Genomic DNA, 15,871 nt, shown 5'->3' on the forward strand with positions numbered 1-15,871 from the left:
GACTTCACGATCCTCGTCTTTCAAAGCGATCCATGATCGCGCAGCCTTCTTCCCTCTCATCCAATATAGCAACTGCGGTATTGGCAAACTTTTTGGCCGTGGCCGCATCTCCTTTCTCGGTGGCCTCTAAAGCCTCCGGATCCGCGGCATCGCCAGGAGTTATTGGCTTGTTGAGGACGTCCGACTTTGCGACCAAATCCATGCGTGCTTGTGCAACTATCTCTTCAGCGACAGGAGGCTCTCCGAGGAAGGATCCCTACGGGGCCGTTCCCGCGACATCGGAGATCCATGGTGAGATGGCCGGGGGTCGGATTGAGTGTCCGCCGCTTCGATCCGTCTTCTCCGAGCGCCGCTACCGTTGCAAGTACCGCTTTGGCTGGGCGGAGTCGACTTCAGTCGATCGCTGAAACCATACTCCCCTAGCTTGCGGACGAAGTCATCAGATTCCGTGGACGGGGAGTCTCCGGAAATTGGGCTTAGATTTCCCAAGATCGATTCTTCAGCCGGAGTCTCGCTTTCTCCGACAGCCTCCTGCTGATCCGGAGCAGCGTAGTTTTCCGGGCCTCAACTCGCACGGGACCAGCTCCGACTTCATGAGGGGCGGTTCCGGCGGTATGGGCCAAGAAGTGTACGAAGTGACACCTTTGCTTCTCTAACACCTGGGAGACCCAGCGGATCTCGCATTGGTCTTCCACCGTTACTTCCCGCTCAGGGCGGATTGGGTGGGTTTTGATTTTTCCGCATCTAAGGCGGAATCTTCGCTAGGAAGTTCCAGCCGTCTCGTATCGGATCTTCGCGACCGCGTCCCGCTCAGCCGGCGGTCGCGTCGCGCTACTTACTGCAGGGTTTCCGTCGGAATCGACGGCTTCCCCGATGAAGATGTGTATGCCGCCAACTCGGGACGATGGAGAGCTTGACGGGGTCGGTTTTAGCCGGAATCCAACACTCATCCGGAGGGACGATCGGCAGATTTCCGGCGTAAAGGACACGCCCCACGCCGATGGTGTCGTCGTAGCTTCCCATGGCGGAACCCTCCTGGCTCCGGCCTCCGTACGCCGCAGGCCCCACGGTGGGCGCCAACCGTCGCTGCCTAATCGACTGCACTCTCTGGAGGAGGGATCCTCACGAGGGGGAGAAGAAGTAGGGGCCATAGGGCGGAGTGCACACGGGACGGTGGTACGCGAGTTACCCAGCCTTCGAACACCCGCACGATGACAGGGCCTACCGCTGCTTGTCCGGAATTATCCGGGCGCTTTCGCGTTGTTACAATGAGTTGTGGTTGTGCCTCTAGGGCTCCCGGGATCCGGCTTATAAAGGCGCACGGATCTAGGGTTTACATGGAGAGTCCTAACCGGATTACGTATAGCCTAACTACGGCATAATATCTTGCCGTGCACGTCACGGATCCGCCTTCCATACACGTCGTCCCGGATCCGGGTTCCTCATGGGCCTCCATGGATCCGGGTTACTCCTATGTCGGTACGGATCCGGCCTGCCGATCCTGGGTTGGACTTCTCCCTTCATGATCAACAAGAATCGGGCCGCCCGATGGGCCACATGCCTCATCACCGTCTGTGGGCCACCCGGGCTTGCCGGATCTAGGCACTGTCGATGGTACACCTATGAAGTATACCCACAACAATAGGTTTGTATGGACACATTGCATGGAACATGATCCGAGGTGGTTTTAGCAAGAGGATGTACCATGGTATTAGGGTAAGAATCTGTCCAATTAACTGACGTGAAAAACCAGTCAAGTTGTTCCAAAAGTGGCTCATTTTGCATGTTTGACCAAGTGAACGATCGCCCCTTAAGAGGTAGCTCAATTAAACCCAAATGACTGATAATCTCATTAAATAGGAAAATGTCATTGAGATCCCCACCAGGCCTATTTCTGTTATCTTGCGAGCGAATAAAATTGAAGTCACCCATGAACAACCAGATCCTCATCATCGAGAACATTCAAGTTATAAAGCCATTGCACGAAATTATCTCTTTCCTCTCCATGACAAGGTCCATATATATTAACCAGAGTCCATTGCTGATTGGAGTGAGTGGATGTAAATTTTATAATTATTCCAAATTTCTGTAAATCAATTAGAACCCCGTAAACACCGCCGAATTCCAAACAACCAACATTCCCCCCGACGAGCCCACCGAAGGAGAGCAGACAAAATTATCAAAACGCCGTGGACAAAACCCTCTTATGAATTTACGATCAAAAGCTTCTTTTTTGTCTCTTGCAAACATAGAATAGCACAATTACTTTCTTCCATTTTCTCTCTAACTTTTAGCCGCTTAGCTTCGCATTAATCCCCCTAATATTCCACCCCAACACTGACCAAAAGCGACAATCCATTATCCAACCGATGAGATGTACCAACAGAATGAGCTAGCGTAGCCAACCCATATTACAAAAATAACCCTGGGAACCATACTAACACTGAAAATGCAAGAACCACAGTAACCATAATGGACAGGTAACAAGACACCAAAATATAGGGCACAGTGCCCCTGTAGATGCATGAGAACACTAATCATCAAGATCAGCTTGCTTGGCACCCTCATCACTTGGCTCTGCTGTAAGCTTCGCCACCGTCAAATCTTCGTGGTCCATCTCGCAGCAGATCACCAATGCGCCGCATAACAGGGATAGATACCATTGCCGCCGACTCGCAGCTAGAGCCCCCCACCTCCTCGTCTCAGCCGCACTTGACACCACAGGCGACCGTCTCATCAAATCCCTCACAGCAGAAGAGGGTTCCACCTTCCTAGATCTCTTCTTAGGTTGAGGCTGCAAATCCTTCAGAGGAGCTGCCCTAAAACCCTTGTTCGCTGACACACTTCGAGTGACACGCTGAAGCGAAGGATCTAGAGGCGCTGTCTGCTTCTTTCGACGGCAGTAACTTTGACAGACAGGTGTCGAGCATGGGGAACCATTGGAAGGCATTGAATCTTGCACGTAAACGAGATGACACTTGCAAAGAATCCTCAACAGACTTGAACCATATCACCGCAATCATTCAACCGACAATCAGCAATCAAGACATTTAGCAAGATCCACCGAAGCAAGGCAAAGAGCAATGAAACGTAAATTCTCATCCACCACCCTTGGCTTGATCGGCACCACAATTCTCTTATCTCGTTGCCTTTCCATATATGTATGAGCCCCGGAATGCAAAAGCAACTTCCCAGCTTCGCTTCGTATAACCGAAAGGGGAAGATCTCATGGAGATGGGGATGGACCTCGAAAGCAGCTTCCGGGAGGAAACTGTGCATCGCTCTAGCCCACATCGCGTGGAGGCGGTAGAATTGGACCAATCTCTACACGCCCCACCCGAATAACATCAAAAACACCAGGCCCATGTGCCTCCTCACCCATGTTCACCGAATCACTAGAATTATCGACAATTGTAACACCATAGACTCGCTGGTTGTCCATGCCCCGATCCTCCATCTCATTCATATTATCCTGCATGGGTTCCTGCACAGGTTCATCAAAAGGCTCCTGGACCGCATCCCAACCTATCTCCGGATACTGTGGCTGCACAAAGAGGTTCAGATTCGGTTGCAGATTTCCTTGCATTGGATGCGGATTGCCATCAGGCGGCATCTGATCTTCATCAGCAGGCAGCTGTTCAGCAAATTCTGCGGATAATATGAAAACGAGCGCAATCCACGTCTCCTTAACACCTCCAACTCGTCGAGAACTTGCCGAAAACAACATCCCGAGGCACGAGAGCAGGGGAACTAAAGGATGCATACACAAGAATCCTTTCCTTGATAGGATCATCACGATTCCAGAAGTGAAATTTCCCAAAGGTGGACACCGCAGAGGAGATATCAAAGTCATTCCTATAGTCAGGCGGCGTACCCAAGAACATGAGCCATCCCTTACGAAATCCTAGAGCAGCCCTATGATTCTGCGGCGCATCATCAGCTCTAACAAAATGGACAAAGCGGTTGAGCAACTGATAGTGGCCATGTTGGACCAACGCATTGACCGCATTGGGGCTACTGAGCTGGAAGAGACCAGCACCAAAAAGGCTCGGCTGATTATCCAGGACATTGCGGTTCAGTGGACCAAGGAGGAGATTAAGCACCTGACCTCTCCAGAAGACTTCCTCAGCTGGCGGCGGCGGGGCTCGACAATGGCAATGCAGAAATCATGGTGGTAAGGGAGCGGATCTTGAGCAGGAGAGTATAAGGTTCTCGGCAATCTTGTCGGCCCGCCATCGATCACTTGATGACCCCAGGGCAACCACGGCGTAGGATCCACTTCAAACGCCGCCATCGATGACGACGAATCTAGGTTTGGAGTAGTACAAGGTGGCGGCAGGTTGGGAGTAGCACTATCCGACGGCAAAACGACATCTTCGAGGGGAATAAGCGAATTTATCCTGTCGGACGAAGCCGAAACGGCAGCAGCAGCCCCAGATAATTCCTCTTTAGGTAATGGGCCTGACTTCTTGGGCACCCATTTTTGGGCCTTGGCTTGTACTCGAAAACTTGAAACAGCTTCTTTTTAATATGCCCATAGCTATAACAAGCCCGACACCTAATATCATTTGTGCAATCTTTCCGAAGGTGAGTCATGCTTAAACACCTACCACACTTCCGGACCTTAAAAGTCATATCATCAATCATTTGTTCGAACGCCTCATCTTGTACCTTCTCAACTTGTACAAAAGGTTGATTATCAGTCGCCTCTAAAGTTGTAGGAACAGAAACCCCACCGTCAAGGGTAGAAACCCGTGTGACACCCGCATCACATACTTCCCGTTCGAAACACCCTTAGCCAACGAACCATCGATAAAGCCCGCAAGCATGCATATTCAAAGTTGCACTACAACTAGAATCGGGCTTTTGATAACCCTTGCAAGCGTAATAAGCAATCTCCTCAAAGAAACTCCAATTTCCTCTTAGGGCCGAAAACCCCATAGGCTTATGAATCGATTTTGGTGCGAGTTCTTCATAGCAGAGAGACCAAGCTGCATTGCTCGCTTTGAGGGACTCGACAAGTACCCATTCAGCTTTGACACTCTTGTCGCCAAAGCGAAAATTCTCTCCTCCAGCTTAGGACCACCTCGACTCCAAAGATGGAAGAAACATTTAAATTGCTGGCATCTATATTGTTTGAGCTTCAATATATGGAAAGCAACTTCTTTTGAAGCAACAGCAAAAGAGAACACCCTATCCTTAAGAGAGGACACAAGAAATTCCCCACAGAAACCACCAAGGCAAGCTTCCAAGGCTAAAGCAACCAAATCCTCCTCCATGCGAAAGGTGGCCCTTCCAAATGACACGACCATTGAAAAATGACCCGAACTGTCAGAAGGGTGCACAGCTGTATGAAACTTACTTCTGACATCCTTTGAGAAGTTTCTACCATGTGAGAAATCAAGACCCAGTCTTAAAGAATCAAAAACCGCAGAGGAAACCCCACTGCTATCCATCCTTGTCCCCTCACTATGTGAGCTTGTGTTCTGTTTATCGGATTTCAACAGAACAGGTGGCGCATGCTGCAAAGGCACAACTGGCGACACTGTTTTAGAAGCCAAAACCTCCAGAGGAGCCGCAGCCAAATCTTCCATAGAAGGGATAACTGCATTATCCCCCATTAAGACAGGTGGCAAGACTGCATGATCCATGCAAACACGTCGAGAAGGCACTGATGCAGCCGGCAAACCAATACGAACAACATGAATGGGAAAGAACAACTTGGCCCCAATGCTGAAGTGATCACCTTTCTGCAATGAACGACAGCCAATCTGCACTCCACGTGCATTTTTCAGACGCAACCATTGATCCTTTTCAGACACTTCCAACATGCCGTCGTAAGATTTCATGCGGCCACGATCTAAATCCTTAATCGTGGAATAAGTGATTTTCCAGAACTTAGACAAAGAATCATTATCTACAATCTCTTTCGCGATCGGAGCATTCACAACTAGGTTGGCCCTAGATTTGGCTTCAAAACTGACAGGATCTATGACCCCAGCATATTTCTCGAAAGCAACAGTAGATCTACTTGAGGCGTCACATACCTTTGCCTTTGTGAGGGGAGATTTATCATAAACCTTGATCACTTGATGAGGAAAGGTAATATAGGAGTTCTTTTGAATCACCTCCCCTTCATATAAATACCGAGATGCCACAGATGCGCCAGATGAATCCACAAGAGCCAACAAAACACGCGAATGAGAACCCGAGACAAGAAGTTCACCTTCCTTTGGACGGAAGTTCGCCAGATCCAGATCTTGCACATTGCGGAATGAAACAGTCCAAGACTCCATGGGAGAGGATCCCATCGAAAAACCAACCCAACTAGAGGGAAAACACCAGAGGAAGAGATGCCGTAGGAAAAAGTGGAGGGAGATGACCAGAGATCACCGGCCAGGGCGTCTAGGGTTTAGTCGCCGGAGGTGGAGGTGGAGTCGCCATCTTCTCGCCTCTTCTGTGACCTGATAAGTTGTCGATGAAGAAGGGAATGCCTTGGGCATCCCCAAGCTTAGATGCTTGAGTCTTCTTGAAATATGCAGGGATGAACCACAGGGGCATCCCCAAGCTTAGACTTTTCACTCTTCTTTATCATATTATATCATCCTCCTCTCTCGACCCTTGAAAACTTCCTCCACACCAAACTCAAAACAAACTCATTAGAGGGTTAGTGCATAATTAAAAATTCACATGTTCAGAGAGAACACAATCATTCCTAACACTTCTAGACATTACCCAAAGCTACTGAAAGTTAATGGAACAAAGAAATCCATTCAAACACAGTAAAAAAGGCAATGTGAAATAAAAGGCAGAATCTGTCAAAACAGAACAGTCCGTAAAGACGAATTTTTTAGAGGCACTTAACATGCTCATATGAAGAAGCTAAAATTTAATGAAAGAAGCGTACATATCTGAGGATCACTCATGAATTTTCGCAGATTTTTGTGAGTTTCGTACAGAGAGTTCTACTCAAATTCGTGACAGCTAGAAATCTGTTTCTGCGCAGAAATCCAAATCTAGTATCAACCTTACTATCTAAGACTTTACTTGGCACAACAATGCAATAAAGTAAAGATAAGGAGAGGTTGCTACAGTAGTAACAACTTCGAAGACACAAATATAGAACAAAAATTGCAGAAATAAAATAATGGGTTGTCTCCCATAAGCGCTTTTCTTTAACGCCTTTCAGTTAGGCACAGAAAGTGTAAATCAAGTAACATCTAGAGATGAAGCATCAACAGAAGAGTTGGGAGTTTTCTAAATAATGCATTGTATCTTATCTATGTAAGTTTTCAGAGGCTCCTCTTTCATTACTTTTAGACTTACTATCCTCCTCAAATAAATTTTCAGGAACAATCCAATCAAAATTCTTTTCTAGTGCCTCATGCATTCCTATGAGCTTATAAGGTATTTGTACTTTAGTCTCCCCCTCACAATTGGCTTTATTAGTATACTTTAGTCTATCTTTGTCCATCTTTTCAAGGGTATTTGCAAAATTGGTATAAAAGCCAAGCATCTTATGTTGAATAAAGACTTTTCTAGCCTCTCTAGCTACATCACCAAATTCTTTAAGAAGGGTTTCTAAAACAAAATCTTTCTTCTCTCCTTCTTCCATATCACAGAGTGTAAGAAACATGTGTTGCATTATAGGATTAAGATTAACAAATCTAGCTTCCAACATGTGCACTAAGGAGGCAGTAGCAATTTCGTAAGTAGGAGCAAGTTCTACCAAGGATCTATCTTCAAAATCTTTAACTGTACTAACATGAGTGAAAAAATCCTCTATATTATCTCTTCCAATGATAGACCCACGCCCTACCGGTATATCTTTGAAAGTTAACTTAGGACGAAGCATGATGAAATAAACAAAGGTAAACTGATAAATAAAGTAAATGCAAGTAACTAATTTTTTTGTGTTTTTTATATAAAGAAAGCAAACAAAACAGAAAATAAAATAAAGTAAAGCAAGACAATAACAAAGTAAAGAGATTGGATGTGAGAGACTCCCCTTGCAGCGTGTCTTGATCTCCCCGGCAACGGCGCCAGAAAACAGTCTTGATGGCGCGTGATGCACACGTCCGTTGGGAACCCCAAGAGGAAGGTGTGATGCGCACAGAAGTAAGTTTTCCTTCAGAAAGAACCAAGGTTATCGAACCAATAGGAGATGAAGGCCACGTGAAGGTTGTTGGTGAAGGGATTCCGGCGCCAACGTGGAACCTGCACAACACAATCAAAATACTTTGCCCCAACTTAACAGTGAGGTTGTCAATCTCACCGGCTTGCTGAAAACAAAGGATTAAACGTATGGTGTGGAGAATGATGTTTGTTTGCGAAGAACAACGAGAGAACAGATATTGCGATAGATTGTATTTCAGATGTAAAAGAATGGACCAGGGTCTACAGTTCACTAGTGGTGTCTCTCCAATAAGATAAATAGCATGTTGGGTGAACAAATTACGGTTGTGCAATTGACAAATAGAGAGGGCATAACAATGCACATACATATCATGATGACTAATATGAGATTTACTTAGGGCATTACGACAAAGAACATAGACCGCTATCCAAGCATGCATCTATGCCTAAAAAGTCCACCTTCGGGTTAGCATCCGCACCCCTTCCAGTATTAAGTTGCAAACAACAGACAATTGCATTAAGTATTGTGCGTAATGTAAACAATACAAATATCCTTAGGCAAAGCATTGTTGTTGTATCCCTATTGGCAACAGCACATCCATAACCTTAGAACTTTCTGTCACTGTCCCAGATTCAATGGAGGCATGAACCCACTATCGAGCATAAATACTCCCTCTTGGAGTTACAAGTATCAACTTGGCCAGAGCCTCTACTAGCAACGGAGAGCATGCAAGATCATAAACAACACATATATGATAGATCAATAATCAACTTGACATAGTATAAAATATTCATCGGATCCCAACAAACACAACATGTAGCATTACAAATAGACGATCTTGATCATGATAGGCAGCTCACAAGATCCAAACATGATAGCACAAGAGGAGAAGACAACCATCTAGCTACTGCTATGGACCCATAGTCCAAGGATGAACTACTCACGCATCAATCCGGAGGCGGGCATGATGATGTAGAGTCCTCCGGTGATGATTCCCCTCTCCGGCAGGGTGCCGGAGGCGATCTCCCGAATCCCCGAGATGGGATTGGCGGCGGCGGCGTCACAGTAACTTTTCTCGTATCGTGGCTCTCGGTACTAGGGTTTTCGCGACGGAGAGAATAAATAGGCGAAGGGGCAGAGTCGGAGGGCGGCCGAGGGCCCACCCCATAGGCCGGCGCGCCCCGCTCTTGGCCGCGCCGCCGTGTGGGGTGGGGCCCCTTGGCCCTTCTCCGTCTCTCCTTCGGTGTTCGGAAGGCTCCGTGCAAAATAAGACCGTGGGCTTTTGTTTCGTCCAATTCCGAGAATATTTCCCGTGTAGGATTTCCGAAACCAAAAACAGCAGAAAACGTGAAGTGGCGCTTCGGCATCTTGTTAATAGGTTAGTGCCGGAAAATGCATAAAAATGATGTAAAGTGTATATAAAACATGTGAGTATTGTCATAAAACTAGCATGGAACATAAGAAATTATAGATACGTTTGAGACGTATCAGTTGTCTGATGTCCTATGACTGGTGGCTCACTGATGCTTTTCCTTGAGTCTATGTGGTACTCAAGCTTGGGTTGTTGCATGTTTATGCTTGCTCAAGCCTCTGCTGAGGCTTGCAGTGATCCCTTGGATCATATGCAAGGCCTGGTGCTTGGTTAGTTTAACTGTTTCATTTATCTGTGTAGTTCTGATGTACAGGATGGATAAATGATGTGAACTGCTTAGCAGTGATGATCTTATAGATGGATTTGATGTAGCTAGAGGGATGCCAACCACTGGTTGGGTACCCTAGCTTATACTGAACCCTATTGGGTGATGATGTGATGCTTTAGTGAATTTATCTGTGTGGCTAGGTAGCTGTTATGACCCTAGCAGACTTTATCTGCTAGAAATGGTTGCTCCTACCTCTATTGGATGCTTCTGTGCACTATTCCTGGTAGTCTTCCATGGCTGCTAGGTTATTTGATGTTGAAATCATACTGGACAATTAACTATCCATTAATTTGATGGTTTATCAGGCTATAGGTGCTTTGTGAATCTGACTGACTATATAGGATAAATCCATGATGGATTTCTTTGGCTATGTCACTGTGTTGACATAACCATTATTCCCTTGGTAATTTCCTTCTAGTTAGGTCACTTGCTTGCTAGCACCAAATGGCTTGGCAGCCACATGATGATACAAACAGGGTTCTACCCTTCTTTGCTTCTGTGATGCATGTGTATGCTTATTGATGATCAAAACATGGGTTTTGCTCAGGATCATTTGTGTATACCTCACTCCATCTCCTAGATAAGTTGCTGATGTAGAGGATTTGCTTCTGGTTGGTTTGTGAGGCTTGCCCTGCTCCTCCTGCTGGCTTGTGATGCTTCTCCTGGTGACTTGTTCAACAACACAGTTCCTGTTGGAACTGTTCTGGATGGTTTGATGATTTTTGGATGGATGGAAGAGCTTTGGTGTTCTTCCTGTTCTTCCTGTTCTAAGGCTCTGGTTGTGCTTACCCTTGGAGATCCTGTCGATGGATTTTTAGGGTTAGGGTTGTGAAAAGTTTATATACTGTCTCCCCTTGCTCCCCTGGTCGACAGCACTCCATTTCTTGGGCACTTCACCCCTGGTTGTGTGTGCTGTGAGACATGCACACATGCATTGTGAGTTGCCTGTGTGTGTGTGGCTTGGGACTTGAGCTGTGAATGGATCAGCTCGCCTGGTTTGGTAATATCCACCCAAAATTCCATTTCTTTGACTAACTTGCCAAGTGGTTTTACCACTTGCCTTAACTCTTTGCTTTGTCTTTGTTGTTTGCTTATGTAGGTTTTGGGAAAATGATCAAGAAGATCAATCAAGTGGTGTTCAAGCAAATCATGAAGACTTACTTGTCTAGTTTAGCAATTTACTTTTACTTGTACTTTTCCTTTTCTATTTTCCATTTAATTCCTGTAATGAGTTGTAATATTCATAATTCAGTTTGGATAATGTAAATGACAATGTATCTTGTGTGATTATCAATAAAGCTCAAGGTTTTATCTAATGAGCTTAAATTATAATTTCTATTGTTCCAATATCTTATTTATTTAATTGTTGATTGAATTATCCATAATTGGATTATAATATTCTTGTTTAATGTTTGAATTTTGAAATTCAAACACATAATATTGTAATTCAATCATGCAACTTAAATTGAGATGGCATATGTTCCCCTCTCTTATCGAAAACCCTAATTAAGTTAATTGAGGTCCAAGTTTATCGCACTCTCGAAACCCTAACCCTGTAAGGTGTCGAGAGAGAAACTTGTCCCCCCTAAGATGCAGTTTTTCTTTAAAAGCGCAAAATTTCCCCAGATTTTACGATGCAATGCACATCCCTTTCTAAATTCTACCCCTCGATCGTCTCTAAACCTGGGATATTACATGTTGTCCCCATGATTCCAACTCCTGCCATGGCCATGTTATACAACGCTTCCCTGGGATCTCCCGCCGGTGGCTTGAATGCTAACATGAAAGCATGTGTCGCCATATATCCTACTTCCAGCGTTTTTGGGATGATGTGTCCCCTCGTGTCTATTGACATAAAAGACATGTCGAGGTTCTGAATCAGATTCTCTCTTTCGTGCTCAGGCACATTTGCTAACCGAGATCTTGTTCTTGCATGGCCGTCTCTATGGTTGTTTCCCGATGTTCCTGATTGTCGACTCAGTTCTGCCCTATGTGCGCTTGACGCAGAAGCTGCGGCTTTCCTTGCTTCAACTATTCTTCTCTCTTTCTCTAACTCTCATCCGGTGCGGGCGAGTTTATATTGGTATGCTTGCAATACTTCTGGTGTAACCGTGGTGGTCATCAGCTCTGTGCCAACCATAGCCCTCTGAGCTTTGTTCCAAGCTGCTTGCGACATCTGCACCTTCTCTCACGCCGTGGGGCCGACGTATTTGGGTCATGTTCCGTGCGTGAGATCTGCAGGGTCGATGTACGGGTTGCCCAATTCATCAAAATCTTCCGACGCTTCATCCTCTGGTCGGCTTGATTCCCCGATTACGTAGACTTGGTGGTATTTTGCAGCTGTGTTTTTATTTTCAGGATCGGTGACACCATCGTATCGATCGGCGAAGACCTCCCGAATAGAAGTAGATATGTCGATGAAGTCGAAGTTGTCGATGCTTTCCGAGTCGCTGCTCAGATCGGAGTCCGTGAACGACCCGAAAGACATGCCGCTGAGCAGATCGGCGAGTTCTCCGCCGGCGGCGGGCTAGATAAAACTTGGCGGTGAAGCCTCCTCATCGCTTGACTCGATTGATGATGATGATGATGATCCCGAGAAATCGGAATCCGCGCTAACAGTTCCGAAAAAATCGGTGCCAGGCGATGCGATCCTTCTTTCCCGACGCGAAAGTGGAAACTCCTGAACGTCATCTCCATCGACTCCTCCAGATCGGCATATGCATGCAAACGGGCGGGAGGGTGAGAAACAAAATCGACGAGATCAGGTTTGGCCTGTTTACCTCTGTCCATCACGTTGCTTGTTGTTGACGATGTTGACGATGCCATCGAGATCACCTCCTTGACGCATCTAATTCTCACAGATGGCGCCAATTGACAAGGGATTAGCTTGTCAATGCCTACAGATTGTAGACTTGGATTTTCGTAGAAAGTAGAGGGCAAGTAGATCTCGAAGGTTCAGCCAAAAAAGGTGCTCGACTATGAAAAACTAGGGTTTGTGTTAACAATGGTTCGATCCTTTCTTTCTCCCTCGGCTCCCCTTTATATAGGAGGTGGAGCCGAGGCTTCCGTATCGTACAAGTTACAAAATCCGGGAGACTATTTGAGTCCTTCCCGTATTGATACAAGACTTTATTCCTAATCTATCTCTATTTTCCATATCGATGGTTATTGGGCTTCCAGGCTTCATAGACTTCGGGTCGTGGGCCTTCAGCCATCCTCGGGTACCTTATTCGGCAGGCCCATCCGGGATGCCTATGTCACCAGAAGACCAGCTTCTCCATAAGCGACATCTCTAAGAAGGAAACATTGCACAAACGCTGTCGTTGCCCGATCATAGATCTTAGGTTTTCACCCTGAAGACAGTCATCGCTCTCAAAACAATGCCTTCAACAAGAACATCGTCATGCACAACCAATTACGGCCAGACCTTGGATTTTCACCCTGAAAGATAAAATTCTGAATTTCACCTATGCAGTAGCCCCACTTACATGTCGCTATTTCAAGTCACGAAACACCAAGCCAATTCCGCATCATCACCAAGACCCGACCACCATAGCTAGTCCACATATCTCGGTTTTCATGACATTCTCTGCTAGCACCATGAAACGAAAACATGCTCCATGATATTAACAGCCAGCAGAGTTTCGAAGCGCTCTCTCTGAAACCAAACGGTCAGATAAAAACATGGGTGCGCACGACCGAAACCTACCAGATCCAGCAATCTTCAGGCATGATTCGCACAATGAATTTCGCCGGCAGAGCCTTCCAGAAAATGACAATCCAGCCAGACTGATGGAAACATGCATCCGACGGATCTTCAACTTGGTGTGAGAAGAATCTGAGGACCGCCACCATTATTCGCAAGACCAACAGCCCCCTCGCCGCCAGTCAACTACCAACCAGAGCGGAAGATAGGGAGAGGGCAGCCCAGCACGGACCGTCGACGCGGCGAACCAACTCCAGGAACAACACACACCTGACTAGGCCCAACCGGCCCATATCTTGGCCCAAGGCCCAGATCGGATCGAGCAAACCTAGAACTCCACCGTGCGCCCGAGTAACCGCCCGGCGGCGCACCACCCCCTCCTCGTCACCGCTCCGGTGGAAGCGCTGAGGCGATATTAAGCTGACAATAGACAAACTGAAAAATAGGTACATTTACCTATTTTTCAGTTTGTCTATTGTCAGTTTATTTTCAGTTTGTCTAGTACCTATTTTCCAGTTTGTCTATTGTCAGCTTAATATCATGATTGGAATATTAGGGTGTAATTTTTCGGTTCCTAGACGATTAAGGCATAAAATAAACCTTTGGTCTCCTTTAACTTTTTTATTTGCAGGATTATGTGTACAATTATTGGAGTGGATAAGGGACGAGATATAGCCAAACTTGCGACGTAACGTCCTTGAACAAATGTACATCCATGTTAGTTTCTTGTCTATTATTTTTCTCCTCACTGCTACTTGTAGATGTCAGAGCCACATGACATTGTGATCTTGAAGCATTTGTGTTTGTTTTTTCTTGTTTATTTTTTTGCCATTTCTTCATTCTAGATCTGTTTGTGGAATAAGCAGTTTTGGGTGTTTTATGTGTTATCTCGTGCAAGCACTGCCAGCGGCTTCCACTTGTATTTTGTGCTGACTATTAATGTTCACAAGTTTGGGATTTCTGAACACCTTGTTTCTGAGAAAATGGAATGGCAAATGGGATGGATTGGGACGCAGAGGGATGAGTCATTTGGTCAACTAGATGTTACCCCACGCGTTGCTGTGGAAATTTTAGGAATAATTTTTTTCATAATATAATTAGAATATATGAAGAATCACCTCAGAATACAATATATATAGCATAATTGGGTGTACAAAAAGTTGTTCATGAGGTGAGCCTAACACAACTCTCAGAATCTTCTTACCATGAAAAAGAAGTAATTCCAACTTGGCCGCTAAGTGCAACGTCTCTCAGAAAACTTGCACCTCATTTTCCATTTGAAGTTCAAAGTTGATTTACTGCATACACTATATACTATAATAGGCGGAATATCTACTAAACAACTGTAATCCAAAAAATGATTAAGTCTTAAATAGAAATTAGCCAAATAAGAAGAAGGAATTTTCATATTTCAACAGAAAGTACACAAATGAGCCAAAGATTACAAAAACTTAATAAAGTATTACTAATCATGAGACCAATATGTTCCTTTTATGATACATGGCAGAAGAGTGAACCACCAGCTTGAATTCTGCCAAGAAATAACACATTTTCATGTAGCAGGTTCAGAACCAGCATATGATCATCCTTTAGAGTCCAGAAGATGCATTTGAGCTCCCTAAGATTTGGGGGATCTTCAGAATGTAATTTTGGAAGCAAGCTCTTGTCGGAGGTGGCATTTTGGCTCATAGGAGCAAATACTCCCATTATATAAAATAATTAAAAATTAATTTTAAAAATGTTAAAAAAAATTGACATAAAATTTTTGGTATGCATCGTGACATTCTATGTTCGTACACAAGTTTTCGTGGAAAAACAACATTTTGTGTGGTGTGTACAAAAAAGACAAAAAAATATGCTGTATGTAGTCGTGTTACAACATCAAAATTTGTCTTTTTTACAGGAGCCACATAATTTTTTTTATTTTTTTGAAAATTTGTGTACCAACATAAAATGTTTAGATGTACATGTAAAAATTTAGTTTAGAATTTTTTGACACTTTAAAATATGGATTCACATAATGAGAGCAAATGCTCCTATGAGCCAAAGTGCATTTCCCGCTCTTGTCTTCTTTTATTGTTTGAAACTCTCCTGTAACAGTGTAAAATTATTTTAATCCGGTCAGATACAATATTTAACTTGGTAAAATAAAAATATCAGTTGGAATAGGAGTAGGTGTGACATACCATGAAAAAAAACTAAGTTGCACCTAGTATTTGTGTGTGTAGAAATAATTTTAGTACATCAAAAGGAACAAATATATGATGCTACAAATATTCTATATAACTTTTTTTTCGAGAAAGATATTCTATATAACTATTCATTGAC

This window comes from Lolium rigidum, chromosome 4 (genome assembly GCF_022539505.1).
Source record: "Lolium rigidum isolate FL_2022 chromosome 4, APGP_CSIRO_Lrig_0.1, whole genome shotgun sequence".
NCBI lineage: Eukaryota > Viridiplantae > Streptophyta > Magnoliopsida > Poales > Poaceae > Lolium > Lolium rigidum.